This window comes from Eubalaena glacialis, chromosome 8 (genome assembly GCF_028564815.1).
Source record: "Eubalaena glacialis isolate mEubGla1 chromosome 8, mEubGla1.1.hap2.+ XY, whole genome shotgun sequence".
Lineage (NCBI taxonomy): Eukaryota > Metazoa > Chordata > Mammalia > Artiodactyla > Balaenidae > Eubalaena > Eubalaena glacialis.
The window spans coordinates 109,277,561-109,297,697 of NC_083723.1; the positions used below are offsets into that span (position 1 = coordinate 109,277,561).

The 20,137-nt window shown below is 40.0% G+C and overlaps 1 protein-coding gene across 2 annotated transcripts in view; it reads left to right on the top strand.

Annotated features, from left to right (window-relative positions):
• Window positions 1–20,137, top strand: part of EXOC4 (exocyst complex component 4) — an 843,793-nt gene that overhangs the window by 249,074 nt on the left and 574,582 nt on the right. The window lies entirely within an intron of this gene.

Genomic DNA, 20,137 nt, shown 5'->3' on the forward strand with positions numbered 1-20,137 from the left:
TAATTATTGTTATCAGTACCTTCTGGAATATGGCATGAGTACTTGAGATTTGGAAAAGTACAGATGCAACCTCTGTCGTTATTTAAAGGGAAGAAGGATGCCTTTAAACAGTACGTTCTGATCAACATAACTTTGATACGCAGGATATTTGATGTTCATGTGTGGTTACTAAAAAGTTGGAATCTGAAGAAGAAAATAATTAAGAAAATAAATTATAAGTAAATTTATTTAAATAAAATATCACACTAATAACATTTTTTCCTGTGACCAAAAGGATGCTAATCATGGTAAATGTGAACAATTAAGAAAGATTTGTGAAGGTCCGCTAAGTGCAAGGCATCCAAGCAGTGGAAGGGATGGAAGTTGTTGAGTACATGGAAATAAAAGATAAAAACCTTAAGATCCAGTTATGAAAGTAAGGAATGAATATCAATCACAATATAAGGCAGTCAGTGGTAACAACTAAGTGGATGGTATGGATAAAATTGCTAGAGGAGTTGAGAGAGGAGAGATTCTTTAAATTATTTTAGAACTATGGGCTTTCTCCATGAGGGATGGAGAAGAACACTTTCACTGTCTTTGATGCATTGCAGGCACTTGGAATATTTTGTAGTGACTAGCCTACACAATTAAATATTTAGTTTTTAAGACTCATCATAATTCTACATCAGAATATCAGGAAGCAACTAGCCAGCCTTTCTAGAGTTAAAAGACTATTACCTAGTCATTCCTACCTTCACCTTCATTATTAATCTATCAGTAAATACCTGTAAATTTTTCCAAAGACTCTGCTATGCTATCTCATAGTTATATCACAGTAATAATTCCCCAGCTCAGACATATAGTTACCAGAATTAAAAGCCCAGAAGTACATTTGAGGATATAAGGAGAAGGAAATTAGCTTACAAGCATTTTATTTAATATTAAACTATTGCTGTATGTTCTAGAAAACATGAAGTGTGTGTCTTGGAGTCTTGAAGTGGAGGAGTACAGAGAGTAGTTAGGTTTGGAACAAATGAAGGAGTGAGCCACTGTCTGGTCAGTCAGACAAGGAGGGAGGGAGGAGGGTGACCTGGGCTTCTGCAGCATAGGGTGGACTGCAAGGCTGGAACACACATTCTTGTAGGACTGATCATACTTGCACTGACACTTAGAGGGCGTAGAAAATTACCTAGGTTTGGAGAGCTCTTCCATATCTCCACCTTCCATCACAGTGTCCTACTTATAAATTCAGAATTGACCTAAGGAGTAGTTTAAGTTTACCTCCAAAATTTCTCTCCACCTGGCTTCTAGTATATGAAATTCCTTTAGTGAGGACACCCAGAGCCTTTCTTCTTTTTTAGCTTGAATCCTGATCACTTCATTTTTATTAATTAAAAAATTTAATTTTTTAGAGCAGTTTTAGGTTCACGGAAGAACTGAGTGGAAAGTACAGAGAACAGCCCTGTCCCTACATAGGTATACACAGCCTCCCCGACTTGCAGCAGACAGCCTGCACCGCAGTAAAGCTTTTCACTTGACACTTAGAGATGAAAAGGTAGACCACGTAACTAATGGGACAGCAATGCAACTTGTCATTCACTCGTATTCAAGCATCGTTACTGAACGAGGATAAATGACAGATACCAGCTTCTCCTTTTTTAGTAGACAGCGAGCGCAGTGAGTGAGCACTGTGCCCTTTGCTCTCGCTGTGCCCCATCCCCACCCCCACCCGTGGTCCATGACCTCTTGAGAGACAGACAGTACAGCCAATCAGTGAAGAGTAGAGGGTTCTGGGCTCATACTGCCTACGTTTAAAATCTAGCTCCCCCTTTCCTAGCTTCAGAAGCTCTGTGCCTCCTTATCTCTAAATGGGCGTATCTCTAAACAGTGCCTACCCCGTGAGGTTGTTGTGAACGTTAGGTGAGTAAGCTATGAAAAGTGCTGAGAAAAGTACCTGACATGTAGTAAATGTTATGCCTTCCTCCTTCTCTCCAAATGTCATCACTAGTTTTGTCACTTCAGAGTTTTCGTATACATTCTGTTTGTCTCCTCGTTGGGCTAAACCCTGCTCAGCTTTCCAACTTCAGTTTGTCACTGTGATGAGCCCTCCCTGCTGGTGTCTCCTCTCCCTAACGTACCCCCCTCCAAAAAAAAAAAACAAAGCACACACTTTCTGTCTCTCTTTCCTTATCTCTCTCTCTGGGCTCGTGGCCCCTGCTGTGTGCTCACATCTTTACTGTTCCCTTTCTTATATCATTTTCCGCACTATATTGTGGACTTGTGCACTTGTTTGAGTCTGCCACAGAGCTATAAGCTCCATGAGGGACGTACTGTTTTATTCCCTGTGCTTAGTACGGTGCCTGGTATAGTAAATGTTCAGTAAATACTGATTGACTCACTGACAGAAGGAATGAGGACGGCAGAGGTCTAGAGTAGGATGGACAGCTTATTAGTGAGAGGTTAGGAAGGCGGCCCCAAAGGAGATGGGGCCACTGACAGCCATTATCAGCTTCATAGGTTTGCATTAGCTTTTAAGTTTAAGCCGAAGTAGAGCCTATACATAGATACGTTTTTGTTCTTTGCAGTTATACATGGCTTTATTAAATAGAAATGTTGCCCTTGAGCTGTCTGGCCTAGGACAACATTGCTGTATATAATTGAAAAACATTGAAAAATCCAACTAAGTTACAGAGGACTTTCATTCTGTGAGAATGGTTAATCGAAGAATCATCATAATCTAACTAGGAGCTTTCCCATCCTTCAAAAAGTTAGTTGAAATATGGAACTTCCAAGCAACAGTCTATTGTACTTAGCAGTGTTGAGCAAAATAGGAGCATTTATCTCTGGTTAGAGGGGAGAAAGTAGCTAGCAAACATATCATGTTCATAATAATCATTAAAATTAATTGAGCTGACACATCACGTGCTTGGTGAGAGGCTGTATCAGCTGACCAGTTTTTGTGCAAGTTTGATGGAGTTTCATTTAGGAACCAAAGTTTCTCTGATGAATGCTTTTAATATTGCAGCAGGAAAAAAGGAGCTGGTCGGGGAATCACATCTTTTTTCCATTAAAAACGGTCATTCTTTTTCAGTTATTCTATTAATCTGACTGGTCCGAGGACCACAGTGAGATCTGCATTTCACCTTATCCTGAAAAGGCATAGTTAAATAGTTCAGTCACATCATAAGAGACTGGCAGGAGATTTTCGTCTCTTCTCTTAGAGCCACGAAGCTGCAGGCTTCGCTTCCCAGTGGTTTGGTTCGTGAGGTCAGCTCATCCTTCTGTGGTAGGAGAGCGGTAAAGATAGACCATCAAAGTAACATTAAAAGGCTCACATCTGACAAAAGTTAAGCTCCTGCCAACATTTTTTATTCATCATGCAATTAAAAAATGTTCAAATTAACAACACACAAGGGGGAAAAAAGAATGAAAACATGAGATTTCTTTGGTATCATCAACCCATCTCAGTTGGTTCTAACTGTCAGGGTACAGGTGGTTCATTACATCGTGTGCTGTGGGCAGCTGGGCTGAGGACGTCGGGGTGCTGTTCCCAAGTGTGCAGGGCAACAGCTGGAGGTCAGACTTGGGCATGTGTCTGCGTTAATCATGGATGTCCTGTTGTTCTGAGCCTCTCCACTGCTTCATTGTACTGCTCACACAGTCATGTGGTAGCTTAGAAAGGTACTCATTTTAAAGAACATTTAGCTTGAATACAGTGTCTGAGTTGGTTTTTTTTTTTGAATTTTATTTTATTTATTTTTTTATACAGAAGGTTCTTATTAGTCATCCATTTTATACAAATCAGTGTATACATGTCAATCCCAATCTCCCAGTTCATCACACACACACCCCTCCCCAACCCCTCGCTTTCCCCCCTTGGTGTCCATACGTTTGTTCTCTACATCTGTGTCTCAGTTTCTGCCCTGCAAACTGGTTCATCTGTACCATTTTTCTAGGTTCCACATATATGCATTAATATACGATATTTGTTTTTCTCTTTCTGACTTACTTCACTCTGCATGACAGTCTCTAGATCCATCCACGTCTCAACAAATGACCGAATTTCGTTCCTTTTTATGGCTGAGTAATATTCCATTGTATTATGTACCACATCTTCTTTATCCATTCGTCTGTCGATGGGCATTTAGGTTGCTTCCATGTCCTGGCTATTGTAAATAGTGCTGCAATGAACATTGGGGTGCATGTGTCTTTTTGAATTATGGTTTTCTCTGGGTATATGCCCAGCAGTGGGATTGCTGGGTCGTATGGTAGTTCTATTTTTAGTTTGTTAAGGAACCTCCATACTGTTCTCCATAGTGACTGTATCAATTTACATTCCCACCAACAGTGCAAGAGGGTTCCCTTTTCTCCACACCCTCTCCAGCATTTGTTGTTTGTAGATTTTCTGATGATGCCCATTCTGACTGGTGTGAGGTGATACCTCATTGTAGTTTTGATTTGCATTTCTCTAATAATTAGTGATGTTGAGTAGCTTTTCATGTGCTGCTTGGCCATCTGTATGTTTTCTTCGGAGAAATGTCTGTTTAGGTCTTCTGCCCATTTTTGGATTGGGTTGTTTGTTTTTTTAATATTGAGCTGCATGAGCTGTTTATATATTTTGGAGATTAATCCTTTGTCCATTGATTCGTTTGCAAATATTTTCTCCCATTCTGAGGGTTGTCTTTTCGTCTTGTTTATGGTTTCCTTTGCTGTAGTAAAGCTTTGAAGTTTCATTAGGTCCCATTTGTTTATTTTTGTTTTTATTTCCATTACTCTAGGAGGTGGATCAAAAAAGATCTTGCTGTGATTTATGTCAAAGAGTGTTCTTCCTATGTTTTCCTCTAAGAGTTTTATAGTGTCCGATCTTACATTTAGGTCTCTAATCCATTTTGAGCTTACTTTTGTGTATGGTGTTAGGGAGTGTTCTAATTTCATTCTTTTACATGTAGCTGTCCAGTTTTCCCAGCACCACTTATTGAAGACACTGTCTTTTCTCCATTGTATATCCTTGCCTCCTTTGTCATAGATTAGTTGACCATAGGTGCATGGGTTTATCTCTGGGCTTTCTATCTTGTTCCATTGATCTATATTTCTGTTTTTGTGCCAGTACCATATTGTCTTGATTACTGTAGCTTTATAGTATAGTCTGAAGTCAGGGAGTCTGATTCCTCCAGCTCCGTTGTTTTCCCTCAAGACTGCTTTGGCTATTCGGGGTCTTTTGTGTGTCCATACAAATTTTAAGATTTTTTGTTCTAGTTCTGTAAAAAATGCCTTTGGTACTTTGATAGGGATTGCATTGAATCTGTAGACTGCTTTGGGTAGTGTATTCATTTTCACAATATTGATTCTTCCAATCCAAGAACATGGTATATCTCTCCATCTGTTGGTATCATCTTTAATTTCTTTCATCAGTGTCTTATAGTTTCTGCATACAGGTCTTTTGTCTCCCTAGGTAGGTTTATACCTAGGTATTTTATTCTTTTTGTTGCAATGGTAAATGGGAGTGTTTCCTTAATTTCTCTTTCAGATTTTTCATCATTAGTGTATGGGAATGCAAGAGATTTCTGTGCATTAACTTTGTATCCTGCAACTTTACCAAATTCATTGATTAGCTCTAGTAGTTTTCTGGTAGCATCTTTAGGATTCTCTATGTATAGTATCATGTCATCTGCAAATAGTGACAGTTTTACTTTTTCTTTTCCAATTTGTATTCCTTTTCTTTCTTTTTCTTCTCTGATTGCCGTGGCTAGGACTTCCAAAACTATGTTGAATAATAGTGGTGAGAGTGGACATCCTTGTCTTGTTCCTGATCTTAGAGGAAATGCTTTCAGTTTTTCACCATTGAGAATGATGTTTGCTGTGGGTTTGTCGTATATGGTGTTCATTATGTTGAGGTAGGTTCCCTCTGTGCCCACTTTCTGGAGAGTTTTTATCATTAATGGGTGTTGAATTTTGTCAACAGCTTTTTCTGCATCTATTGACATGATCATATGGTTTTTATTCTTCAATTTGTTAATATGGTGTATTACATTGATTGATTTGCATATATTGAAGAATCCTTGCATCCCTGGGTAAAATCCCACTTGATCATGATGTATGATCCTTTTAATGTGCTGTTGGATTCTGTTTGCTAGTGTTCTGTTGAGGATTTTTGCATCTATATTCATCAGTGACATTGGTCTGTAATTTTCTTTTTTTGTAGTATCTTTGTCTGGTTTTGGTATCAGGGTGATGGTGGCCTCACGGAATGAGTTTGGAGTGTTCCTTCCTCTGCAATTTTTTGGAAGAGTTTGAGAAGGATGGGTGTTAGCTCTTCTCTAAATGTTTGATAGAATTTACCTGTGAAGGCATCTGGTTCTGGACTTCTGTTTGTTGGAAGATTTTTAATCACAGTTTCAATTTCATTACTTGTGATTGGTCTGTTCATATTTTCTATTTCTTCCTGGTTCAGTCTTGGAAGGTTATACCTTTGTAAGAATTTGTCCATTTCTTCCAGGTTGTCCATTTTATTGGCATAGAGTTGCTTGTGGTAGTCTCTTAGGATGCTTTGTATTTCTGTGGTGTCTGTTGTAACTTCTCCTTTTTCATTTCTAATTTTATTGATTTGAGTCCTCTCCCCTTTTTCTTGATGAGTCTGGCTAATGGTTTAGCAATTTTGTTTATCTTCTCAGAGAACCAGCTTTTAGTTTTATTGATCTTTGCTATTGTTTTCTTTGTTTCTATTTCATTTATTTCTGCTCTGATCTTTATGATTTCTTTCCTTCTGCTAACTTTGGGTTTTGTTTGTTCTTCTTTCTGTAGTTCCTTTAGGTGTAAGGCTAGATTGTTTATTTGAGATTTTTGTTGTTTCTTGAGGTAGGCTTGTACAGCTGTAAACTTCCCTCTTAGAACCGCTTTTCCTGCATCCCATAGGTTTTGGATCGTCGTGTTTTCGTTGTCATTTGTCTCTAGGTATTTTTATTTTCCTCTTTGATTTCTTCAGTGATCTCTTGGTTATTTAATGTATTGTTTAGCCTCCATGTTTTTGTGTTTTTTATGTTGTTTTCCCTGTAATTGATTTCTAATCTCATAGCGTTGTGGTCAGAAAAGATGCTTGATATGAATTCAGTTTTCTTAAATTTACTGAGGCTTGATTTGTGACCCAAGATGTGATATTCCTGCTGTTTTTGGATGGAATGTCCTATCAATATCAATTAAATCTATGTGGTGTAATGTGTCATTTAAAGCTTGTGTTTCCTTATTAATTTTCTGTTTGGGTGATCTGTCCATTGGTGTAAGTGAGGTGTTAAAGTCCCCCACTATTATTGTGTTACTGTCGATTTCCTCTTTTATAGCTCTTAGTAGTTGCCTTATGTATTGAGGTGCTCCTATGTTGGGTGCACATATATTTATAATTGTTATATCTTCTTTTGGATCGATCCCTTGATCATTATGTAGTGTCCTTTTTTGTCTCTTGTAATAGTCTTTATTTTAAAGTCTATTTTATCTGATACGAGTATTGCTACTCCAGCTTTCTTTTGATTTCCATTTGCATGGAATATCTTTTTCCATCCCCTCACTTTCAGTCTGTATGTGTCACCAGGTCTGAAGTGGGTCTTTTGTAGACAGCATACATATGGGTCTTGTTTTTGTATCCATTCAGTGAGCCTGTGTCTTTTGGTTGGAGCATTTAATCCATTCATGTTTAAGGTAATTATCGATATGTATGTTCCTATGACCATTTTCTTAATTGTTTTGGGTTTGTTTTTGTAGGTCCTTTTCTTCTCTTGTGTTTCCCACTTAGAGAAGTTCCTTGAGCATTTGTTGTAGAGCTGGTTTGGTGGTGCTGAATTCTCTTAGCTCTTGCTTGTCTGTAAAGCTTTTGATTTCTCCATCGAATCTGAATGAGATCCTTGCCGGGTAGAGTAATCTTGGTTGTAGGTTCTTCCCTTTCATCACTTTAAATATGTCATGCCACTCCCTTCTGGCTTGTAGAGTTTCTGCTGAGAAATCAGCTGTTAACCTTATGGGAGTTCCCTTGTATGTTATTTGTCATTTTTCCGTTGTTGCTTTCAATAATTTTTCTTTGTCTTTAATTTTTGCCAATTTGATTACTATGTGTCTCGGCGTGTTTCTCCTTGGGTTTATCCTGACTGGGACTCTCTGCACTTCCTGGACTTGGGTGGCTATTTCTTTTCCCTTGTTAGGGAAGTTTTTGACTATAATTTCTTCACATATTTTCTTGGGTCCTTTCTCTCTCTCTTCTCCTTCTGGAACCCCTATAAGGCGAATGTTGTGTTTAATGTTGTCTCAGAGGTCTCTTAGGCTGTCTTCATTTCTTTTCATTCTTTTTTCTTTATTCTGTTCCGTGGCAGTGAATTCCACCATTCTGTCTTCCAGGTCACTTATCCGTTCTTCTGCCTCAGTTATTCTGCTATTGATTCCTTCTAGTGTAGTTTCACTTCAGTTATTGTATTGTTCATCTCTGTTCGTTTGTTCTGTAATTCTTCTAGGTCTTTGTTAAACATTTCTTGCATCTTCTCGATCTTTGCCTCCATTGTTTTTCCGAGGTCCTGGGTCATCTTCACTATCATTATTGTGAATTCTTTTTCTGGAAGGTTGCCTATCTCTACTTCATTTAGTTGTTTTTCTGGGGTTTTATCTTGTTCCTTCATCTGGTACATAGCCCTCTGCCTTTTCATCTTGTATATCTTTCTGTGAATGTGGTTTTTGTTCCACAGCCTGCAGGACTGTAGTTTTTCTTGCTTCTACTGTCTGCCCTCTGGTGGATGAGGTTATCTAAGAGGCTTGTGGAAGCTTCCTGATGGGAGGGACTGGTGGTGGGTAGAGCTGGCTGTTGCTCTGTTGGGCAGAGCTCAGTAAAACTTTAATCTGCTTGTCTGCTGATGGATGGGGTTTGGTTCCCTCCCTGTTGGTTGTTTGGCCTGAGGCGACCCAACACTTGAGCCCACCAGGGCTCTTTGGTGGGGCTAATGGTGGACTCTGGGAGGGGTCATGGCAAGGAGTACTTCCTAGAACTTCTGCTGCCAGTGTCCTTATCCTCTCGGTGAGACAGAGCCACCCCCTCCCTCTGCAGGAGCCCCTCCAACAGTAGCAGGTAGGTCTGGTTCAGTCGCCTGTGGGGTCACTGCTCCTTCCCCTGGGTCCCGATGCACACACTACTTTGTGTGTGCCTTCCAAGAGTGGGGTCTCTGTTTCCCCCAGTCCTGTCAAAGTCCTGCAGTCATATCCCGCTAGCCTCAGAATCTGATTCTCTAGAAATTCCTCCTCCCATTGCCGGACCCCCAGGTTGGGAAGCCTGACTTGGGGCCCAGAACCTTCACTCCAGTGGGTGGACTTCTGTGGTATGTGTTCCCCTGTTTGTGAGTCACCCACCCAGCAGTTATGGGATTTGATTTTATTGTGACTGTGCCCCTCCTACCGTCTCATTGTGGCTTCTCCTTTGTCTTTGGGTGTGGGGTATCTTTTTTGGTGATTAGTTCCATTGTCTTCCTGTGGATGGTTGTTCAGCAGTTAGTTGTGATTCTGGAGCTCTCGTAAGAGGGAGTGGGAGTCTAGTGTCTGAGTTTTAATATGTGATTCTTCAGGAGAATAAGGTAACTGATGAACACATTGTCTCATGAGGTTTGAAAAAAAAAAAGTCAAAATACTTAACTGCTGCCCATGACCAAAACAAGGTCTTTGGTTAATCCCCTGTGCCTCGGTTTTCTCATTTGAAAAATAGAACTGTTATCAGTTCTAACTCTTTAAGGGGGGGATATTGTGACTCTAAAATTAGATATCAAAACTCTGGAAAAATTAGAATAGCTATAATTGATTGAAATTAAAATGGTGCTTTAAAATAAGTTTAGCATTGTGGAATGAGGAGAGCTGCATCCCTCTCTTTATTTCTCATTTTCTCCTCCCATTCACTCTCACTGTTTCTGTAGGTCGGCTCACCTCAGGGTCACCGGTGACCTCCATCTTGGCAGATTCAGTGTTTGCTTTTCTGTGTTCATCTCACTTGCTCGTTCAGCAACTGTTTTCCTTTTCTCTTTCTCGTGTTCTTTCTGAGCCTTCTCAAGGGCTCCTTGGAGTGTCTCATGGTTTGGTCCTGAAAGCTTTCCTGTGTTTCCTCTGTACACTCTCCCCTGATGATCTCAGCCAAAACCAAGCTTTTCCTGGGGCCAGGTGCAGGTGACTTGCAGATCTGGGTCTCCTGCCCAAATATCATTATTGTTTCCTGATCTCTTCCAGCATCCTATCTCCCCTCCCCACATCTTATCATTCTTAACCTCAGCATGTTTTTTATTTTCCTCATAATACTTAAAAAAATATGTACATCTTGTCAACTTGTTAATTTTCTACACAGAATGCAAGCCTTACTCACTAATGCGTTCCAGTGCCTAGGACGATACTTGGCTTGAATTAGGCACTTATAAAATATATGATGAAGGAGGCCTGTTTCCTCCATATCTCCTTATTTGCATGTACAATGCTACTTATTTGAGAGATGCTAGTGTGAGCTTTAATAAACAGACTAAGAGTTCTGTACTCAGTCTTTGCTCATTTTTAAAGATGATCAAACTCACTAATAGGTAGAGTACGTTAATTGTCACCAATCCAAGTAGAAATGTATACTCAGTTTTGATTACAGTTTCTTCTCTGTCTTGGGGCTACTTAGTACTTCTGTTTGTACTCAATCATATTACCTTTAAGAGTGCCATTTTTATTCCCATTAGTTAAATGAGTGGCATTTCTATGGCCCTGACATTGAAATAGTCTGTAAAGCTACAACCACTTGAAATAGTCTGTAAAGCTACAACCACTTGCGAATTGACTTCTCTAAGAGGATTTGCTTTACATAGTAAATATGGAAGTACTGACATCAGGGAAAACTGGGCTCTTATACTGACCTGACCTGAATTTTCTGAGTTTTTCTCTCTAATGGGTTGTTGGTAACTGGGGTTGTGAATACTTAATAGTATCGTATGTAATTAATCTGCTTGGAGGTGCCTTCCCTTAAGGTAAGGCAATATTTGAAATAGATTAAGCATGAGTTGATTATCCTTTTTACAGAAGGATTTATTATAGGAGGATTTAGTATAGGAGTTTCCTAAGTAGCAAGCTGTTCTATAATGGAGCATTTAAAGCAAGATTTCACTTATGCACACATTTTCAGGGACATTTTGGCTGAAGTGAGGTACAGCAATTTTACACACATACCACCCTTTTGTTCCATAGCCTTATATGTAAGAAGCACTTGTAAAGCTTTATATTCGTGAAATTTGATTAGAAAATTCTTTGTACTCTTTAAAATTTTGCTTAATGACTTTGTTAATAACTGAGTAACAATATGCAAGTGACATGGGGAAAAAAGTACTTTTTTTTTTTTTGGGTTAAAATTGCACATAGGGGGCTGTGGGAAGATGGCGGAAGAGTAAGACGCGGAGATCACCTTCCTTCCCACAGATACATTAGAAATACATCTACACGGGGAACTGCTCCTACAGAACACCCACTGAATGCTGGTAGAAGACATCAGACCGCCCAAAAGGCAAGAAACTCCCCACGTACTTGGGTAGGGCAAAAGAAAAAAGAAATAACAGAGACAAAAGAATAGGGATGGGACCTGCACCAGTGGGAGGGAGCCGTGAAGGAGGAAAGGTTTCCACACACTAGGAAGCCCCTTCACGGGCAGAGACTGCGGGTGGCAGAGGGAGGAAGCTTCGGAGCCACGGAGGAGAGTGCAGCCACAGGGGTGTGGAGGGCAAAGCGGAGAGACTCCCGCACAGAGGATCGGTGCCAACCAGCACTCACCAGCCCAAGAGGCTTGTCTGCTCACCCGCTGGGGCGGGCGGGGGCTGGGAGCTGAGGCTCGGGCTTCGGTCGGATCGCAGGGAGAGGACTGGGGTTGGCGGCATGAACACAGCCTGAAGGGGGCTAGTGCGCCACAGCTAGCCGGGAGGGAGTCCGGGAAAAAGTCTGCAGCTGCCGAAGAGTCAAGAGACTTTTTCTTGCCTCTTTGTTTCCTGGTGCGCGAGGAGAGGGGATTCAGAGCGCCTCCTAAACGAACTCCAGAGACGGGCGCGAGCCGCGGCTATCAGCGCGGATCCCACAGCAACAGGGGCGCAGAGGGAAAAATGGAGAGATTCCCGCACAGAAGCTCGGCGCCGAGCAGCACTCACCAGCCCGAGAGGCTTGTCTGCTCACCCGCCGGGGCGGGCGGGGGCTGGGAGCTGAGGCTCTGGCTTCGGGCGGATCGCGGATCGCAGGGAGAGGACTGGGGTTGGCGGCATGAACACAGCCTGAAGGGGTTAGCTCACCACAGCTAGCCGGGAGGGAGTCTGGGGAAAAGTCTGCAGCTGCTGAAGAGGCAAGAGACTTCTTCTTGCCTCTTTGTTTCGCAGCGGGCAAGGAGAGGGGATTCAGAGTGCCGCCTAAACGAACTCCAGAGACGGGCGCGAGCCGCGGCTATCAGCGCGGACCCCAGAGGCGGGCAGGAGATGCTAGGGCTGCTGCTGCCGCCACCAAAAAGCCTGTGTGCGAGCACAGGTCACTCTCCACACCGCCCCTCCCGGGAGCCGGTGCAGCCCACCACGGCCAGGCTCCCGTGATCCGGGGGCAACTTCCCCAGGAGAACGCATGGCGCGCCTCTGGCTGGTGCAACGTCACGCCGGCCTCTGCTGCCGCAGGCTCACCCCGCATCCGTACCCCTCCCTCCCCCCGGCCTGAGTGAGCCAGAACCCCCGAAGCAGCTGCTCCTTTAACCCCATTCTGTCTGGGCGGGGAACAGATGCCCTCAGGCGACCTACATGCAGAGGCGGGTCCAAATCCAAAGCTGAACCCCGGGAGCTGTGTGAACAAAGAAGAGAAAGGGAAATCTCCCCAAGCCGCCTCAGAAGCAGCGGATTCAAACTCCACAAACAACTTGATGTGCCTGCATCTGTTGAACACCTGAATAGACAACGAATCATCCCAAATTCAGGAGGTGGACTTTGGGAGCAGGATATATTAATTTTTCCCCTTTTCCTTTTTTTGTGAGTGTATATGTGTATGCTTCTGGGTGAGATTTTGTCTGTATAGCTTTGCTTTCTAATAGCTTTATTTTATTTCATTTTATTTTATCCTCTTTCTTTCTTGCTTTCTATTTTTTCTCCCTTTTACTCTGAGCCGTGTGGATGAAAGGCTCTTGGTGCTCCAGCCAGACATCAGGGCTGTGCCTCTGAGGTGGGAGAGCCAACTTCAGGACACTGGTCCACAAGAGACCTCCCAGCTCCATGTAATACCAAACAGCGAAAATCTCTCATAGATCTCCATCTCAACATCAAGACCCAGCTTCACTCAATGACTAGCAAGCTACAGTGCTGGACACCCTATGCCAAACAACTAGCAAGACAGGAACACAGCCCCATCCATTAGCAGAGAGGCTGCCTAAAATCATAATAAGGCCACAGACACCCCAAAACACACCACCAGACCTGGACGTGCCCACCAGAAAGACAAGATCCAGCCTCATCCACCAGAACACAGGCACTAGTTCCCTCCACCAGGAAGCCTACACAACCCACTGAACCAACCTTAGCCACTGGGGACAGATACCAAAAACAACAGGAACTACGAACCTGCAGCCTGTGAAAAGGAGACCCCAAACACAGTAAGATAAGCAAAATGAGAAGACAGAAAAACACACAGCAGATGAAGGAGCAGGGTCAAAACACACCAGACCTAACAAATGAAGAGGAAATAGGTAGTCTACCTGAAAAAGAATTCAGAATAATGATAGTAAGGATGATCCAGAATCTTGGAAATAGAATAGACAAAATGCAAGAAACATTTAACAAGGACGTAGAAGAACTAAAGAGGAACCAAGCAACGATGAAAAGCACAATAAATGAAATTAAAAATACTCTAGAAGGAATCAATAGCAGAATAACTGAGGCAGAAGAATGGATAAGTGACCTGGAAGATAAAATGGTGGAAATAACTACTGCAGAGCAGAATAAAGAAAAAAGAATGAAAAGAACTGAGGACAGTCTCAGAGATCTCTGGGACAACATTAAACACACCAACATTCGAATTATAGGGGTCCCAGAAGAAGAAGTGAAAAAGAAAGGGACTGAGAAAATATTTGAAGAGATTATAGTTGAAAACTTCCCTAATATGGGAAAGGAAATAGTTAATCAAGTCCTGGAAGCACAGAGAGTCCCATACAGGATAAATCCAAGGAGAAACACGCCAAGACACATATTAATCAAACTATCAAAAATTAAATATAAAGAAAACATATTAAAAGCAGCAGGGGAAAAACAACAAATAACACACAAGGGAATCCCCATAAGGTTAACAGCTGATCTTTCAGCAGAAACTCTGCAAGCCAGAAAGGAGTGGCAGGATATACTTAAAGTGATGAAGGAGAAAAACCTGCAACCAAGATTACTCTACCCAGCAAGGATCTCATTCAGATTTGATTGAGAAATTAAAACCTTTACAGAAAAGCAAAAGCTGAGAGAGTTCAGCACCACCAAACCAGCTTTACAACAAATGCTAAAGGAACTTCTCTAGGCAAGTAACACAAGAGAAGGAAAACACCTACAATAACAAACCCAAAACATTTAAGAAAATGGGAATAGGAACATACATATCGATAATTACCTTAAATGTAAATGGATTAAATGCTCCCACCAAAAGACACAGAGTGGCTGAATGGATACAAAAACAAGCCCCATATATATGCTGTCTACAAGAGACCCACTTCAGACCTAGAGACATATACAGACTGAAAGTGAGGGGATGGAAAAAGATATTCCATGCAAATGGAAATCAAAAGAAAGCTGGAGTAGCAATTCTCATATCAGACAAAATAGACTTTAAAATAAAGAGTATTACAAGAGACAAAGAAGGACACTATATAATGATCAAGGGATCGATCCAAGAAGAAGGTATAAGAATTGTAAATATTTATGCACCCAACATAGGAGCACCTCAATACATAAGGCAAATACTAACAGCCATAAAAGGGGAAATCGACAGCAACACAATCATAGTAGGGGACTTTAACACCCCACTTTCACCAATGGACAGATCATCCAAAATGAAAATAAATAAGGAAACACAAGCTTTAAATGATACATTAAACAAGATGGACTTAATTGATATTTATAGGACATTCCACCCAAAAACAACAGAATACACATTTTTCTCAAGTGCTCATGGAACATTCTCCAGGATAGATCATATCTTGGGTCACAAATCAAGCCTTGGTAAATTTAAGAAAATTGAAATCGTATCAAGTATCTTTTCCGACCACAACGCTATGAGACTAGATATCAATTACAGGAAAAGATCTGTAAAAAATACAAACACAGGGAGGCTACACAATACACTACTTAATAACGAAGTGATCACTGAAGAAATCAAAGGGGAAATCAAAAAATACCTAGAAACAAATGACAATGGAGACACGACGACCCAAAACCTATGGGATGCAGCAAAAGCAGTGCTAAGAGGGAAGTTTATAGCAATACAAGCCTACCTCAAGAGACAGGAAACATCTCGAATAAACAACCTAACCTTGCACCTAAAGCAATTAGAGAAAGAAGAACAAAAAAACCCCAAAGCTAGCAGAAGGAAAGAAATCATAAAGATCAGATCAGAAATAAATGAAAAAGAAATGAAGGAAACAATAGCAAAAATCAATGAAACTAAAAGCTGGTTCTTTGAGAAGATAAACAAAATTGATAAACCATTAGCCAGACTCATCAAGAGAAAAAGGGAGAAGACTCAAATCAATAGAATCAGAAATGAAAAAGGAGAAGTAACAACTGACACTGCAGAAATACAAACGATCATGAGAGATTACTACAAGCAACTCTATGCCAATAAAATGGACAACCTGGAAGAAATGGACAGATTCTTAGAAATGCACAACCTGCCGAGACTGAACCAGGAAGAAATAGAAAATATGAACAGACCAATCACAAGCACTGAAATTGAAACTGTGATTAAAAATCACAGGACCAGATGGCTTCACAGGCGAATTCTATCAAACATTTAGAGAAGAGCTAACACCTATCCTTCTCAAACTCTTCCAAAATATTGCAGAGGGAGGAATACTCCCCAACTCATTCTACGAGGCCACCATCACCCTGATACCAAAACCAGACAAAGATGTCACAAAGAAAGAAAACTACAGGCCAATATCACTGATGAACATAGATGCAAAAATTCTCAACAACATACTAGCAAACAGAATCCAACAGCACTTTAAAAGGATTATACACCAGGATCAAATGGGGTTTATTCCAGGAATGCAAGGATTCTTCAATATACGCAAGTCAATCAACGTGATACATCATATTAACAAATTGAAGGAGAAAAACCATATGATCATCTCAATAGATGCAGAGAAAGCTTTTGACAAAATTCAACACCGATTTATGATAAAAGCCCTGCAGAAAGTAGGCATAGAGGGAACTTTCCTCAACATAATAAAGGCCATATATGACAAACCCACAGCCAACATTGTCGTCAATGGTGAAAAACTGAAACCATTTCCACTAAGATCAGGAACAAGACAAGGTTGCCCACTCTCACCACTATTATTCAACATAGTTTTGGAAGTGTTAGCCACAGCAATCAGAGAAGAAAAAGAAATAAAAGGAATCCAAATCAGAAAAGAAGAAGTAAAGCTGTCACTGTTTGCAGATGACATGATACTATACATAGAGAATCCAAAAGATGCTACCAGAAAACTACTAGAGCTAATCAATGAATTTGGTAAAGTAGCAGGATACAAAATTAATGCACAGAAATCTCTTGCATTCCTATATACTAATGATGAAAAATTTGAAAGTGAAATTAAGAAAACACTCCCGTTTACCATTGCAACAAAAAGAATAAAATATCTAGGAATAAACCTACCTAAGGAGACAAAAGACCTGTACGCAGAGAATTATAGGACACTGATGAAAGAAATTAAAGATGATACAAATAGATGGAGAGATATACCATGTTCTTGGATTGGAAGAATCAACATTGTGAAAATGACTCTACTACCCAAAGCAATCTACAGATTCAATGCAATCCCTATCAAACTACCACTGGCATTTTTCACAGAACTAGAACAAAAAATTTCACAATTTGTATGGAAACTCAAAAGACCCCGAATAGCCAAAGCAATCTTGAGAACGAAAAATGGAGCTGGAGGAATCAGGCTCCCTGACTTCAGACTATATTACAAAGCTACAGTATTCAAGACAGTTTGGTACTGGCACAAAAACAGAAACATAGATCAATGGAACAGGATAGAAAGCCCAGAGATAAACCCACGCACATATGGTCACCTTATCTTTGAAAAAGGAGGCAGGCATATACAGTGGAGAAAGGACAGCCTCTTCAATAAGTGGTGCTGGGAAAACTGGACAGGTACATGTAAAAGTATGAAATTAGAACACTCCCTAACACCATACACAAAAATAAACTCAAAATGGATTAAAGACCTAAATGTAAGGCCAGACACTATCAAACTATTAGAGGAAAACATAGGCAGAACACTCTATGACATAAATCACAGCAAGATCCTTTTTGACCCAATTCCTAGAGAAATGGAAATAAAAACACAAATAAACAAATGGGACCTAATGAAACTTAAAAGCTTTTGCACAGCAAAGGAAACCATAAACAAGACCAAAAGACAGCCCTCAGAATGGGAGAAAATATTTGCAAATGAAGCAACTGACAAAGGATTAATTTCCAAGATTTACAATCAGCTCATGCAGCTCAATAACAAAAAAACAAACAACCCAATCCAAAAATGGGCAGAAGACCTAAATAGACATTTCTCCAAAGAAGTTATACAGATTGCCAACAGACACATGAAAGAATGCTCAACATCATTAATCATTAGAGAAATGCAAATCAAAACTACAATGAGGTATCATCTCACACCAGTCAGAATGGCCATCATCAAAAAATCTAGAAACAGTAAATGCTGGAGAGGGTGTGGAGAAAACGGAACCCTCTTGCACTGTTGGTGGGAATGTAAATTGATACAGCCACTAGGGAGAACAGTATGGAGGTTCCTTAAAAAAGTTAAAATAGAACTACCATACGACCCAGCAATCCCACTACTGGGCGTATACCCTGAGAAAACCATAATTCAAAAAGAGTTATGTACCAAAATGTTCATTGCAGCTCTATATACAATAGCCAGGACATGGAAGCAACCTAAGTGTCCACCATCGGATGAATGGATAAAGAAGATGTGGCACATATATACAATGGAATATTACTCAGCCATAAAAAGAAATGAAATGGAGGTATTTGTAGTGAGGTGGATGGAGTTAGAGTCTGTCATACAGAGTGAAGTAAGTCAGAAAGAGAAAAACAAATACAGTATGCTAACACATATATATGGAATCCAAGGAAAAAAAAAAAAAAAGGTCATGAAGAACCTAGTGGCAAGACAGGAATAAAGACACAGACCTACTAGAGAATGGACTTGAGGATATGGGGAGGGGGAGGGGTGAGATGTGACAGGGTGAGAGAGTGTCATGGACATATATACACTACCAAATGTAAAATAGATAGCTAGTGGGAAGCAGCCGCATAGCACAGGGAGATCAGCTCGGTGCTTTGTGACCACCTAGAGGGGTGGGATAGGGAGGGTGGGAGGGAGGGAGATGCAAGAGGGAAGAGATATGGGAACATATGTATATGTATAACTGATTCACTTTGTTATAAAGCGGAAACTAACACACCATTGTAAAGCAATTATACTTCAATAAAGATGTTTAAAAAAAAAATTGCACATAATTATTTCAAAATAACCTTAATCTCTTACAGTTATCTCTTCTGTTTTAGGTTGTAAAATAGTGTATGAAAATTGATTCCCCCTCCTTTTGTATATTTATATTCTTGCTTTTTAAAACAGCAGATCATAACTTATATGTAAGATATGTCTTAATATGAAATTATAATAAAATTTTTATAAGTGCTAATTTCTTTATCTTTTCCTAAGAAGTAGTAAGTAATAAATATACTTTCCTCAGGTCATGAACAGACAATGCGTTATTTCAAATCATGTAGGAAATAAAAGTGTTCCTATGCCACAATTGTTATTGAGCGTACCAGCCCTTAGTCTTAATCTATGCCAGATAGATGTTTATTTTATTTAAAATTGTTCTTTTGTGGATTTAGTTTATATAAAATGGATTTATTTTCTGAAAAAGTCTAGTTCATAAAACATCCTTTCTGCCCAGTGGACAAACCACTGGTAGCTGAACCATGTGGAAGGTCATGAGAAAATGGATCCTGAGAGTGCAAAGTGGCCATCACAAAGCCTTATTTAGTAAAGTCTAAGAGCTTCACTCTTGAGAAATGACCCTTGGTCATTGTGCAGAACTAGTTGATGCTATATCATCTTATTTTTTAAAAACTTTGTTCTACCCATTTATTCATTCATCCATACAGAGATAGGGGAGAAGAGGGAATGCTGCTAAATGAGATATATATTTGAGTTTTAAAAGTGATACGTATGCATGTCTATATTATACTTCAATTAAAAGTTTTTTTTTAAACCAAAGTATGAAAAAACACCAGAAACTTCTAAGATGATGTAACAGAGAATTTTGAATGTTAGCTTCTCTTATATTTTTCATCATTTGTTTCACATTAATTTTTTAATAATGTGAAGATGATAGCTTTGCTATTATTCCTTATTTTCTTAGACTTTCTCTAGGACCATAAGAAGTTATATTTTGGCAACCCTAGTAGTTTATATGATGCAACTAATAATTCTGACCTGAGCTCTTTTAGAAGATAGAGAAGACCACAAACACTTATAGTATGTAGTGAGGAAAGTAATTATTAGAAACTAGTGAGAATGCTACGTAACAAATTTATCATTGTCCCAGTAAGACACGATTCATAAGGTAATTTTACATTTTCAAAATGAAGGTTGGGTCCTTCAGGAAGGCTAATAGTTAGAGATTACCTTATCTAAAGTGATCTATTACCAAAATTCGGAAGAAATTGATGTAAACATGCACATAGTATAATGTCTAGAAAATGAAAAAGTAGATTTTAATGGTAGAATGTGCTTTAGAACTCATAATCTAGTGCTTTTAAACTCATTTTTCAGTCGTAGAACCTGTCTTCTGTTTAAGTCTAATTT